Source organism: Balaenoptera physalus, assembly GCF_965194825.1.
Source record: "Balaenoptera physalus genome assembly, chromosome: 10".
NCBI lineage: Eukaryota > Metazoa > Chordata > Mammalia > Artiodactyla > Balaenopteridae > Balaenoptera > Balaenoptera physalus.
The window spans coordinates 22,623,192-22,638,453 of record NC_138889.1 but is presented as its reverse complement, the minus strand read 5'-3'; the positions used below and the strand labels follow the sequence as shown (position 1 = coordinate 22,638,453).

The window sequence follows — 15,262 nt, the reverse complement described above, 5'->3', positions numbered from 1 at the left end:
ATTATATCAGGTGTTCTTATTTTAGTGTTTCCCCCACTGTGTTCAAATGAAAATGAAGTGCTTGTAGTTTTCTGAGCACAACGTTCTTCTTCAGGGTCTGTGCCTTTGTCTGGTGAATTCCTGCTCATTCTTTAAAATTTAAGGCAAACATCTGGTCTCCTCTGTCAAGTTAGTCATTCTCTCCTTGTGTCACCACCACGTAAATACTTCATTGTGGCACCAATCATGGGATAACTTTGAACTGAGGATCCCTTGAGGGTGGGGACCATGTTTTGTTCCTCTTGGTCTCCCTAGTCCCTGACACAAAGTAGACACAAGATAAATGATCAATTAGTGGGCATATTAAATAGGAAAAGATAAAAATTTAAGTGAAGGAAAGATGTAAGATTCTAGAGACTTTAAGTTTTTTAAAAGTTCTTGCCGGGCTTCCCTGGTGGCGCAGTGGTTGAGAGTCTGCCTGCCGATGCAGGGGACACGGGTTCGAGCCCTGGTCTGGGAAGATCCCACGTGCCGCGGAGCAGCTGAGCCCGTGAGCCACAACTACTGAGCCTGCGCGTCTGGAGCCTGTGCTCCGCAACAAGAGAGGCCGCGACAGTGAGAGGCCCGCGCACCGCGATGAAGAGTGGCCCCCGCTCGCCGCAACTAGAGAAAGCCCTCGCACAGAAACGAAGACCCAACACAGCCATAAATAAATAAATAAATAAATTAATTAAAAAAAAAAAAAAGTTCTTGCCATTTGATCAGTAATTCTAACTCGAGGAGCTAATTAGGAAATAATCCTAATTAGAGAAAATGTACAAATATAAAAAGGTTTTTGCAGTGTTATTTACAATGTCACAAACCATAATAAAGAAGGTAAACGTCTAATAATGGAGACATGATTTACATTGAAAATATTTATAACTACTTGACAAAATATTATGCAATCATTAAATATGATGGGTAGAAAAACTATACACTGACAAGGGAACATGCCAATGATATAAATATATGTAGAAAAAGAAGAATGCAAAATTAAAAGTATTATCTAAATGCACACAAACACACATGCATGTGCACATATACACACAAAAAAAGGATTGAAGAGAAATACACCAAACTGCCCAACGAAGCTTGTGTTTGGGAACATAGGTGTTTAGTGATTTATTTCCTTTACTGGAGAAGAGACCATCTCAAAATTCATCTTCTACATTTCTATAAATAATGTATTACTTTTACAAAATTTTTAAAATCATAATGTACTATTCAACATGGGCCCCTGAATTTCCCTAGGAATGTTCAGCAGCCTGGGGGCAGGATCAGAGGAACCTGATGGCTGGGCTTGCTCAGAAGTGAAGCAACTGGGGGATCCTAATTAAAGCACTGTGGGCTTGGCTCACAACAAGGTCCAGTCTGGGTATGGAAGCGTATTAAAAACCAGAAAAGAGTCATGGTCTGAGAAAATGCGGTCAGAGAGGAGACTTTTAAAGCTTTATATCTTGAAAATAAAGTCATTCTGAAAGCCAAGCTGAAACAAATGGATAGCTTTGTTTGGTCTTACTTTAAGACACTATTTTAATAAGTTAATTCATAGAAGCAGTTAGTTGAAGGAGAAATAGTAAACCAGGATGGATGGTCAAAATTGCTGGATACTGGTTCTCCAGCAATGAGAAATAGGAGCTGACTCTACAGAGGTGGCAAGCACAAAGACCCAGAAAGAGCTGCAAAAACACGGGGACCCTGGGAAGGGGCAAATGATATACACTCATGAAAGATATCATTGCATTACATTGCGGTATGAATTATAGCATAGCAACTTGTACTTGAAACAATGATTCGTATACTACAAACATGAACCTAATATCTTCCTTTAAAAAATGTCAAAATCAATGGGAAAATGTAAGTGAAAACACTTTGTAGTATGTAAAATGCTACACAATTGGTCAATTATTATTGTTAATACCCTTAGCATATGAAGATAGTTATACACATAAGGCATTTTAAAATGTATCTATCCAAGCCAATTAATTTTTCATTGGCACTTAAAAGTATAATCTTCATTTATCTGGAAATTTTATTTATGTAGAATGCTTCATTTGCTAATACTGCTGAATAAAAAAGACATTATTGTCCCAAAGGGATGATGTCTCATAACTTAGAACAAATGAGTTATTCTGATTCTTTCCAGAGCAAATTTTGAGAGAGAGAGTGAACATAATAGCTTGAGGCATCTGGGAGAAGGGATGCCACAGATGTGGAAAGAAGGAGCAGAACAAGGCAGTGGGGTTGTCTAAAATCAACTTTCCTTACTCCTCACTTTTTGCTAAGTGTTGGCCAGTGACTGGCTTCCAGGCTGCAGGCCAAATTCCAAAAGGACAAGTAAATAAACAGTTAATGCTAGTTATTCTGCAAATTTGCACATGCCCACCCACACAGCACTAAATTAAACTTTCCCCAACTGAAATCAGGCTGCAGGCAAATAAGAATTGTTACCTATTCTTTCCTCATTAGGTATCCTTACTGTGACTTTGGCTCTGGGGAACATTTTGGTTATCAAGCAAGCAAGTAGTTAATTTGAGCCCTTTTTCTCAAGTCAGATCCCTTCCTGACTACAGCAGCTGTACTTGCTATCCTTGAGGAGAAGTTACAGACAGTAGTGTGGTCAGATTTATACTTGTAGAAAAAAACAAGCGCACGTTCTCTGAAATGTCTTAACTTGGACCAACTTAAACTGGATTTTATTGCTGCTTGATTTCCAGAGGGCCATGTGCCTGACTGCCCAGGGGAATAGATAGTGTTCAGAATGAATATTGAAATACCGAGTCATTATTTGCTCTGGGGGACTGCCAGAGCTGCCTGCTGCCTGGGTTTTAGGGGAGCAGAATAAAGGGTACCTATTTTAAAGACCCATAGTAAAAGTATTCTCCATAATCCTTTCCAGCAAGAACAAAACGAAGCCACTGCAAACAGTGATGAATCAAAATAATATGTATGATGAGAAAGAGCATCTTTTTATTGTGACCAAAATGTTGGCGATGGGGCCTAGGACCAGTCATTCTGAGTGGATCCCTCACTTCCCCTGCCTAAGACTTGTATGCAGATTAAATTAGTAAACAATGAATGTCAAGGGCAGTTTGAAAAGGGGACAGGGAGTACATTATCAGCCTTCCCAACAACCTCCAACCTCCTGTCTGAGTAGCTTGAGCAGAAGGGCAACTGTAGATGTGTAAAGTACATGCTTGTTTTAAATCTCACAGCATCTGAGCTGGCGCCCTCTGAATGATTAATTTATCAAAGGCAGAGGCAGCTAGGCATCTGATCGGAAGAATGGGCTAAGGCTTCCCCAGGCACTTTTCTGAAGGCTGGCAGTTATAAAGGTCATCCTGCTATCGTGGGAAGTAATTTCACGGGCCAGTGGCGATTCTGCCTTGGGTGATGATAGACAAAGTTGCAACCAGTCATGATATTGGGGATCCCCCACTATGTAGTGATGAAGGAGAGTAATTCTGTTGAATTCTGATTACTTTGGAGGAGTAATGCAAAGAAAACTAATTTTCCCCGTGGAGGTACAATGTGTACCATTTGAGGTAAATGGCCCTCACCTGAAGTGGATCCCAGGCTCCTATTAGGAAAAAATATCCTGTTTTCCTTTCAGAAGGTAGCATTTCACTTAATTATAAAAGTATATCATAAAACATTTTTTTAAAATAAGGCCCCCTTACCTAACCCCCTGCCCTTGAAGACTACAACATGAAGTTATGGGTCCCTGTTTGGATGGGACCAAATTGGAATGTTGGGTCAGAGTGCAACATTCACGATGTATAAAAGATGGGACCTCTGATTTGAGTGAAAGCCAACACTGCAAGTGTCTGTAACCATAGTAACCAAATCAGAAGCACGTATTAATGTTAAGCAAAAACAACTGGCAGTTTGCCTAGGCATCACTTAGAAGCATTAACTTCCTAAGGTGAGCGCTGCAAATAAAACGTCTATAGAATGATGGTTCTGCAACAGGCACCCGGTTCAGCAGCACTCATTTGTTCTCCCTGAGAAAACCACTTCATGGGCCTGCCACAGTACTGGGGGCTGCAACAGGGGCTGCAGATATAGAAGCATCACGTGAGAGCAGGGAGCAGAACCCATTCCTGGACTGATTTCTGAGATTCTGTGCCTCTTTCTTATTGAGTGTATTGCAATTACGGATTTACATCTCCCTAATATGGCCTTTATTGTAATCCAGATGCACAAGTCCACCGAAATGTTGTAATTCCCACTGTAAGTAATATCAGGGTAGGCTCAGACCCCTGTAAGGACAAGGCATTGCCTTCCCACAGAATGTATAGGGTTTCAGGGACCCTGCGATGGAAGTTTACAGATCCCCAATCCGATCAGGACTGTCAGCAAGATGTGAGGAACAGAACACAAGCTTTTAGCTTCAGAAGACCTGAGTTCAAGTCTAAGTTTACTCACTCACTTCCTGCATAACTTTGGGCAGCCTGTTTCAGGCTCAGTTACTCTATCTCTCAAATGGGGATAGTTTCCACCTTAATGAGTTCACAGGATTAAATGAGATACTATATCACAGGGTACTTGCCTTGCCCCACTAGAAATAAGCACTTTTTTCTGTGCCCTCATAGCCCATTTTATTACATTTATATCTCTTAAAAGGCACCCTGCAGTTTGGCTCTTCATACTTTTACATATGTCTAACTCATTAAATTATGAGCTCTTTGAAGGTAGAAGTAGTACCTTATATTCATTTCTTGTATCTCTAATCCTGAACCTAGTTCATTTATATGAATTAGCACATTTATATAATTTGTATTATAAGGAGTTCAATAAATACACATTTAACTGAGTTTAATTCAATTGAGTTGAATTGAACTTGCTATCTTATCTTCCCCTCAACTACCACTTCCAGCTGGGAGTATCTTCACTGAGAAGTAGGCAGTGCTGAGCAGCTTGGGCAAGGGGCAATCTGGAATGGATTCAATCAGAGTTTGGGGTGGGGTTGAAGCAGCAAACCATAGCATTGTAGGAGCTGTGTCTGCCATGACTTTCTGTACAGGCTGAGGGAGTAGAGTCAAATCCAAACATTGGAGCCATGCTTATGGTGCCGTTACTATTTTCCTTACCTAGCTGAGATGACCCTTTCAATAGTTCCACTTTTCCTAATTTGTTTCTCAACTTCTAGACCCAGGATGTTTTCTCTCAGAAAAACTGTATCCATTGGATAAGAGGTGAAAGATTGGAAATGACTTTGGGGATGATAAGTAAATTTGTATCATCCTCTTAATACTAATTTTTATATTATGAATTTTTTAAAGAAGATATATGCCCTCTATCTTTCACTGGTGAATCACTGAGATTTTATACTGGAAAGAGTATTTGTAAACTTCAAAAGACTTTACTGAGTTAAGTTGCTATTATAAGAATAAAAGTGTAGCATGGGTTCAGTTGCCTCTGTTCCATCACTTTTAACTTAAAGAATTTGTAAACTTGGATTCAGGTCCTGGAGCCAGCTCCTGTGTGCAGCTGTCAGGAATGTCATAGCTGAGTCCGGGTGTTCTGCTGGGCCATCCTCCCATCCCCAGGATCTCCTCTCCATTGCCTGGGCCACCCATTAATTGGATCTTTGCCTGCCTCGTACCGATTATGCTCTCAAGCATAGGACAAATCTAAACCAAGTTCCTTTTGGTGTTTTTAGGGGTTAGATATTCTTGACTTTGCAATCATGTGGTACTTCATTATCTTGTATGAGCACTGCTTTTGTGGCCAGCATCACCTCAGGAAGTGCAGAGCACCCTGGCTAAAAGTGAGTCCTGGAGTGTTTCCAGTTCTTCTGAAAGGGAAGTTGATGCTGTAGTAGTATCTGGCATTCCAAACTCTGCAATGCAAGAAATTCTATCTTTCAAAAACAGGGGTCATAATAACAGCAAACACTTCTATAGTACTTTCTATGTGCCAGGAACCATTCTAAATTATTTCTGTCATACCTATTTAGTTAATTCATACTAGGACCCTGTGAGGTAGGTTATTTTTAGTAACCCAGTACTATACATAAATGAGTCTGGGGTACAGAGAAATAAATGCCTTGCGCAAGGTTATATAGCTATGCAGTAGTAGTGGCAGCATCCGAACCCAGATAGGAAGGTTCCAGACTCTTACTTACAAGGCTATTCATTGAAAGGGGGTGTAGAAAAGCAAAAGACACAAATTCCAAAATCTCATTATAGCAAGTAATTTCAACTATTTCCCCTCATTAAGACTTTTTCTGTCTCCGGACTTCTCTGGGGCCAGCAGCTGGCCGGCCAGGGGCCCGGGCCCGCGGGCTCAGCCGACTACCATGGGCTCTGGGTCAAACCAGCAGTTTGCAGGTGGCGGCGCCGAGGCGCCTGAGAAGCCACAGGAGGATGCGGCCAGGGCGCCCGTGGAGCCGCAGCTGCTGCACGGCGCTGGCATCTGTAAGTGGTTCAACTTGCGCATGGGATTCGGCTTCCTGCCCATGACCGCCCGCGCGGGGGTCGCACTCGACCCCCGGTGGATGTCTTTGTGCACCAGAGTAAGCTGCACATGGAGGGCTTCCGGAGCCTGAAGGAAGGACGGTGAGGCCGTGGAGTTCACCTTTAAGAAGTCCGCCAAGGGCCTGAATCTCTCCGAGTCACCGGCCCTGGTGGGGTGTTCTGTATTGGGAGCGAGAGGCGGCCCAAAGGGAAGAACATGCAGAAGCGCAGATCAAAGGGAGACAGGGGCTACAACTGTGGAGGTCTAGACCATCATGCCAAGGAATGCAAACAGCCACCCAGCCCAAGAAGTGCCACTTCTGCCAGAGCATCAACCATATCGTAGTCTCGTGTCCACTGAAGGCCCAGCAAGTTCTCAGCTCACAGAGAGGGCCAGCCTACTTTCGGGAAGAGGAAGAAGAGATCCACAGCCCTGCCATGCTCCCAGAGGCCCAGAATTGAGCCACAGTGGGTGGGGGCTATCCTTCTGTGATCAGAAAGTTTTGAGGAACAGGCCTCAATTGGCAGAGTGGAGAAAGTGGGGACAGGGTGGGGAGGGGCAGCTGGCACTGCTGTATATCTCAGGCTGGGGGCCAAAGCGTCACCCCCTCTTCCCTCTTGGTGGGAAGGGGTGAGGCAAAGGAACTCCAATTATACTCTATCCAAATACACCTGAGGGCTTTGGGAGGTAACCCTCCCTGCATGCTTTATCTGAGTCTCCAAGCCCAGAATCTCCAGCTTTTGAAAGTGGCCTGGATAGGGAAGTTGTTTTACTCTTAAAGAAAGATAGGGAATAATATTCCCCATGCTAGAGTGAAAAGATTAAGCATGAGACCAGATTGATGGATCCAACCCACAAGCCACTACCTGCTGGGGGAGGAAATACCTCAGGGGTAAGGCAGGGTTTTCCGCATCTTGTCTCCTCATAACCCCCTCCTGGGATAGAGTGCTGAGAACTGTCCCAAGCAGTGGGTTGTGATGCTAGGCAAAAGGGGGGTTGAGGGAACAGCTGCAGACCTGCTGCTTCTAAGCTCACTCCCACCCCATTCTGGGCCAATACAATTTTATTTATTGGCTCCCTTGGATGACTGTACCTTGGGTCTCACTTTCTCCAGGATGCCAACTGCGCTAGCTGTGTGCGAATGACGTATCTTGTGCATTTTAACTTTTTTTTTCATAATATAAATATTCTTGTTTTGTATTTTTGTGTATTCTAATCTAAGGCCCTCATTCCTGCACTGTGTTCTCAGGTTCGTGAGCAATCTCAGGGATAAGTCGGCAGCAGCTCCGGGTCTGCACAGCGGGAATACTTTTTGTTGCTGTATCACCAGAGGGAACAACTATTTGGAGCGTATAACCTATTGAACTACCTCATTTTTGCCAATTAGAGCTGGATTTTCGGCCATAGTGTCCTCTTTAAACCCCTCCATCTTCAGTGTTTCATGGGAGACTAGGTTTTCACTTGGTTGCCCCATGACTGGTCTCCTTCTATTGAAAGACTGGAAATTGGTCTGAACAGGAAAAGGTGATGCAGAGAGGTTAGGAGAGGCTGGGCCAGGTAAAAGGTGCAGAGAGGGGAAGCCAAGATTAGGTAAAGGTCATCTGTATGTGTGATAAAGGATTCCTGTTCCAGACCTCTAGTCCCAGGGCACAGGGCTCTCCGTACATACCAGATCCATCCTTCACTGGATTGGGCTAGGCCTACCATGCACAACAGGGTGTACTGTGGCCCATGCCCATACCATGCAAAGTTTTGTCACCTAAGTTTTTTCTCCTAACATCCTTCTGGTGGTGATCAGTAATCAAATGGCAAAAGGAAAAAAATTCTTCCCCTCTCCCTTTCTTCTTTACTCCTTACCATGTTTATTTACTGAATCTGAATTTTTACTAGGAATTGAACTCATAATGGAATATGAGCATAAATAATGTCCACAAACAATTCACAGCCTATAGGGGACAATAGACATATAAGTAGTAGGTAATGTATTAGAGTAGAAATACAATATAAAGAAAATTGTTCTTTGCAGAAGCACTGAAGAAGCATGGTTAATTCTGCCTGGAGTTCCAGGAAGACAGAAAGACAAAGAGAAGAAACAAGGATTTGGGAAAAGTTCAGAAGTAGATACGAATTAACTCCCAATAATTGAAAGTCCTTTCACTTTAATAGGTGTTTACACAGAATCTATTATGAAACTAGCATCATGTTAGCGGCGAAATGAATATGAAGAATAATATGACAAGGTCCCTACCTCAATAAGTGTACAATCTTACTGAGGGGATAAAAGCTGTAAAGTCGTCCCTCAGTATCTGCAGGAATTGGTTCCAGGACTCCCCTCGAATCCCAAAATCCACAGATGCTCAAGCCCCTTTTATAAAATGGCATAGTACAATCAGCACTTTATATCTGTGATTTTTGACCCACGGTTGGTTGAATCCAGGGATGTGCAACTCACAGATAGGGAAAACAGATTATATACATAAAATTATCAGAAGTCTATGATAAAGTGCCAAATGCATCATGTAAACAAGAAATGCAATAGAAGATGAGAGAAGGGAGCTGTAAGTATGGAGTTAGGCAGTCACAAAGAATTTCATGGAAATAGGACCTCACTATGTGTGTTCTGTGTACTAACCTTACTATGACTCCATCTTATTTACCTATCTTAATTTTCCCTTCACTGAAACTTTTCCTTTTTTTTTCCATTTTGGTACATTTATTTTTATAAACCAATTTAAATCCTTTTTTTTTCTTTTATAAAAGTGTAAGGAAGGAAAAGAGAGAGAGGGAGGGAGAGAAGAAGAAAGGGAAGAATCTCTATTGGCCTTTGAACCTTATGATGCTCTGAGCCACTCAATCCAATAGCATATTGTTATGTAAACACTATAGTAAAGCAAAGTGGATAAGAACCTAAGCTTAAGAGCTTGACTTCAGGGGTTCAACTCAGCTCTGCCACTTATAGGTGTGTGACCTTTGACAAGTTATTTGTGTCTTGAAAAAGTCTTGAAGAGAGAAGTTGGAAACTATTTTCTATATTTAGATTTTGAAAGTTTTTGTGTATTTTGCTTTTCTGTGCCCCTTATTTCATAAACCACATATTGAGGACCCAGTTTCCTCATCTATAAAATGGAAATAGTAGTAGTACTTTCCTCAATAGGTATATTGAGAGGATTAAATGAGTTAATTACATTAACAAGCTTAGAGCAGCCTCTACACAAAATTATTATTCATTAGTCATTTGACAGTTGTTTCCTGAATATTCACTATATTCCAAGAACTGAGCTACATCTTGGGAATATGTAAATAAACAACTTACAAACCCTGTACTCAAGGATTTCACAATCTATTGGGAGGAACACTAAACAAATAATTTTAATATAGCTTGATATTTGCTAAATTAGCTGCATGCACAAGCATATCTTCATATTTTACTTTTACTAATGTAGCATAAAATGCATTAACTTTTTACTAGTTAAAACTGAGCTTGCGGTCAACTGAAACTTCTGGATTTTCTCATATGAAGCATTGCTTATTCAAGTCTTTTCCTTCCTGTACTATGCAATCAAAAATTTTATATACATAATTGTTTTCTGCATTACATTTTATCTGCTTTAAGCTTATTTTTTCAACTTGTTAGGAATGCTTTAAATCTAAGTGTCATCCCTGCCCTAAGTCTTCCTCCCAGGTTTGTATTATCTGTAGATTTGATGAGCATGCCTTCCACATCTTCACTAGGTTTCTGGAAGAGGACAGACATGGAGACAGCCTGTTGGCACCATGAAATAATTCCCTTCATGCTAGTACCTAGTTATTAATCACCTTTTTTATATACAACCAACTGTAAATTTTAGCTACTGTGTTATCATTCAGGTTATGTTTTTCCCCATCCCACCCCCTTCCTAGCTCCTAAATTGTGAGCTCCTCCAGGTTAGGAACACAAAACTCTGTGTCCATAGGGCCTAGTATAATTCCTGACATATAACAGATGATCAATAAATAGTTGTTGAATAAATGAATGAAACCATCTATTCTATTTGGTTTGGGTTCAAGTTTTATCCAGGATATTCCTTTGCTAAATTGCAATAACTATTCCAGGCCAAGTATGTGATCACCCTTTAGAATCTATTAAGTTATGGGTTAATGTTATTAATAATAATAATTTTAGACATTAACTTAAGAAAGATAGTGTAATGTTCATGGATAACAAAGAGAAAATAGAGCTTAATTTCTGTTTTACTTTTGTCTTTTCAAGGAAAATTATCTCCATGATGAGAAAGATAGAATAAAATGGATGAGGTAGATGCAGATATTCTAAGAAATCATCTGGCTGCTCTCAATCAGTTCAAGTTCCTCAGCCAGGGATTAAAGCCAGGGAACTCAGAAATCTTGCAAGCAAAATCATTGTGTTCATACCAGTGAGCTCTAAGAGAAGTAGAGAAGGGGTCTTAAAAGACATAGTAAGTGAAGGTAAGTAGCATTCTAGTTTTCTAAAGGGGAAAGAAAGTGGATTGGCATTTTGTTTATTTTTAATTTATTCTCTTTGTCCAAATTTGATATCAAGGTTATTTAATATTATAAAATGACTTGGGAATTTTTCTCTTTTTTTCTATTGTCTTGAAGACTTTGTATAAAACTGAAATGATCTGTTCTTTAGAGTTTTGTAGAACTAATAAAATCATCTGGTAAGATGTCTTCAATCAAGGGAGGTGGTTGATTACTGATAGAATTTTTTTTAAATTACAGGACTATTTAGGTTTTCTATTTCTCCTTGAGGAATATGGTCATTTTGTATATGTTTAAATTTTATGGGCAAAATGTAAATATATTATTCTTTCACTAAGTCTGCTATATTGTATTATAACCACTTTTTATTCCTAAGATTTTGTTTGTTTTACCTTTTTTTCATGATCAGTTTCAGCAGAGGCATGTTTATTAATTTTTGGTTACATTAATCTAAATTATTATATATTTATGCTCTGTTTTTCTAGTCTCTGCTTTTATTATCTTATTACTTTTACTTTCTTTAGATTAGCTCTGTTGTTCCTTTTCTAACACAAGATTTACCCTTAGCACATCCAATTTCACTTTTTTTTAATGAAGTATTTAAAGCTATAAGATTCTCTATGCCCCCTATTTTAGCTATATCCCACACATTTTAAATTATATTATTTTTATTATTATTCAGTTCTAAGTGTTTGATAAGTATTTGGGGGGTAAGATTAGTTTGTACTTTAATTACACTGTAGACACATGATATACTCTGTATGATACTGATCCTTTGATAGTTGAGGGTTTTTGTTTTTTGCTTTTGTTTTTTTTTTTATAAATTTATTTATTTATTTATTTATTTCTGGCTGTGTTGGGTCTTCGTTTCTGTGCGAGGGCTTTCTCTAGTTGCGGCGAGCGGGGGCCAGTCTTCATCACGGTGCGCGGGCCTCTTACTACCGTGGCCTCTCTTGTTGCGGAGCACAGGCTCCGGACGTGCAGGCTCAGTAGTTGTGGCACACAGGCTTAGTTGCTCCGCGGCATGTGGGATCTTCCCAGACCAGGGCTCGAACCCGTGTCCCCTGCATTGGCAGGCAGATTCTCAACCACTGCGCCACCAGGGAAGCCCTTTGCTTTTGTTTTGCCTAAAGTGTGGTCAATATCTGTAAATGATCCATATCTACTTGAAAAAAAACACAGTTCATCCTCCTTATTTGCAGATTCTGCAGTTGTGAATTCACCTACTCACTAAAATGTACTTGTAATGCCAAGATCAATACCTATGGTGCTTTCACAGCCATTCGTGAACATGCACAGAGCAGTGAAAACTTTGAATTGCACAATGTGTACGTTCCGACTTGAGGTCAAACTAGGTGACACTCTGCCTTCTTATTTCAGCTCCCATAGTCTAATTATCTTTTCACTGTCTACTTAGTGTCACGTTTTTGCATTTTAGTGCTTTTTGGTGGTGATTTTTCTATCTAAAACAAGCCTCCAAGCATAGTGCTAAAGGGCTGTCTGGTGTTCCTGAGGACAAGAAAGCTGTGATGTGCCTTAAGGAGAAAACATGTGTGTAAGATAAGCTTTGTTCAGGTGAAAGTTATAGTGCTTTTGCCGTTGAGTTCAATGTGTATATTAAATAAGGTGTCTTTAAACAGAAACACACATAAAACAAGGCTCTGTATTATTGATCAGTAGATGAAAAAGTCATGATCAGAGGTTCTCAGAACTTAACTGTGGAAGCCTCGTTGATAGCCTCATCCACCAGAGGGCAGACAGCAGAAGCATGAAGAACTACAATCCTGCAGCCTGTGGAATGAAAACTACATTCATAGAAAGATAGACAAGATGAAAAGGCAGAGGGCTATGTACTAGATGAAGGAACAAGATAAAACCCCAGAAAAACAACTAAATGAAGTGGAGATAGGCAACCTTCCAGGAAAAGAATCAGAATAATGATAGTGAAGATGATCCAGGACCTTGAAAAAAAGAATGGAGGCAAAAATCGAAAAGATGTAAGAAATGTTTAACAAAGACCTAGAAGAATTAAAGAACAAACAAACAGAGATGAACAATATAATAACTGAAATGAAAACTACACAGAAATAATCAATAGCAGAATAACTGAGGCAGAAGAATGGATAAGTGACCTGGAGAAACAGAATGGTGGAATTCACTGCTGTGGAACAGAATAAAGAAAAAAGAATGGAAAGAAATGAAGACAGCCTAAGAGACCTCTGGGACAACATTAAACACAACAACATTCACATTATAGGGGTCCCAGAAGGAGAAGAGAGAGAGAAAGGACCGGAGAAAATATTTGAAGAGATTATAATCGAAAACTTCCCTAACATGGGAAAGGAAATAGCCACCCAAGTCCAGGAAGCGCAGAGAGTCCCATACAGGAAAAACCCAAGGAGAAACATGCCGAGACACATAGTAATCAAATCGGCAAAAATTAAAGACAAAGAAAAATTATTGAAAGCAGCAAGGGAAAAACGACAAATAACATACAAGGGAACTCCCATAAGGTTAACAGCTGATTTCTCAGCAGAAACTCTACAAGCTAGAAGGGAGTGGAATGATATACTTAAAGTGATGAAAGGGAAGAATCTACAACCAAGCTTACTCTACCCGGCAAGAATCTCATTCAGATTCGATGGAGAAATCAAAAGCTATACAGACAAGCAAAAGCTAAGAGAATTCAGCACCACCAAACTAGCTCTACAACAAATGCTAAAGGAACTTCTCTAAGTGGGAAACACAAGAGAAGAAAAGGACCTACAAAAACAAACCCAAAACAATTAAGAAAATGGTAATAAGAACATACATATCAATAATTACCTTAAACATGAATGGATTAAATGCTCCAACCAAAAGACACAGGCTCGTTGAATGGATACAAAAACAAGACCCATATATATGCTGTCTACAAGAGACCAATTGAGACCTAGGGACACATACAGACTGAGAGTGAGGGGATGGAAAAAGATATTCCATGCAAATGGAAATCAAAAGAAAGCTGGAGTAGCAATACTCATATCAGATAAAATAGATTTTAAAATAAAGAATGTTATAAGAGATAAGGAAGGACACTACATAATGATCAAGGGATCAATCCAAGAAGAAGATATAACAATTATAAATATATATGCACCCAACATAGGAGCACCTCCATACATAAGGCAACTGCTAACAGCTATAAAAAAGGAAATTGACATTAACACAGTAATAGTGGGGGACTTTAACACCTCACTTACACCAATGGACAGATCATCCAAACAGAAAATTAATAAGGAAACACAAGCTTTATATGACACAATGGACCAGATAGAGTTACTTGATATTTATAGGACATTCCATCCAAAAACAGCAGATTACACTTTCTTCTCAAGTGTGCATGGAACATTCTCTGGGATAGATCACATCCTGGGTCACAAATCAAGCCTCCATAAATTTAAGAAAATTGAAATCATATCAAGCATCTTTTCTGACCACAATGCTATGAGATTAGAAATGAATTAAAGGGAAAAAAATGTAAAAAACACAAACACATGGAGGTTAAAAACTACGTTACTAAATAATCAAGAGATCACTGAAGAAATCAAAGAGGAAATCAAAAAATACCTAGAGACAAATGACAATGAAAAGATGACAATCCAAAACCTATGGGATGCAGCAAAAGCAGGTCTAACAGGGAAGTTTATAGCTATACAATCCTACCTCAAGAAACAAGAAAAATCTCAAATAAACAATCTAACCTTACACCTAAGGGAACTAGAGAAAGAAGAACAAACAAAACCCAAAGTTAGCAGAAGGAAAGAAATCATAAAGATGAGAGCAGAAATAAATGAGATAGAAACAAAGAAAAAAATAGCAAAGATCAATAAAACTAAAAGCTGTCTTTGAGAAGATAAACAAAATTGATAAACCATTAGCCAAACTCATCAAAAAAAAAAGAGGGAGAGGACTCAAATCAATAAAATTAGAAATGAAAAAGGAGAAGTTACAACAGACACCACAGAAAGACACCTAAGAGACTACTACATGCAACTCTATGCCAATAAAATGGACAACCTGGAAGAAATGGACAAATTCTTAGAAAGGTATAACCTTCCAAGACTGAACCAGGAAGAAACAGAAAATATGAACAGACCAATCACAAGTAATGAATTGAAACTGTGATTAAAAATCTTCCAACAAACAGAAGTCCAGGACCAGATGGCTTCACAGGTGAATTTTATCAAACATTCAGAGAAGAGCTAACACCCATCCTTCTCAATCACTTCCAAAATAT

The 15,262-nt window shown here is 39.6% G+C and overlaps 1 pseudogene across 1 annotated transcript; it reads left to right on the top strand.

Moving 5' to 3' along the window:
• Positions 1-727: 727 nt before the first annotated feature.
• On the top strand, positions 728-11,900 carry LOC309636482 (protein lin-28 homolog A pseudogene; annotated as a pseudogene). The gene has a single exon. The product of its transcript is annotated as a protein lin-28 homolog A pseudogene (transcript).
• The last annotated feature ends 3,362 nt before the right edge of the window (positions 11,901-15,262 follow it).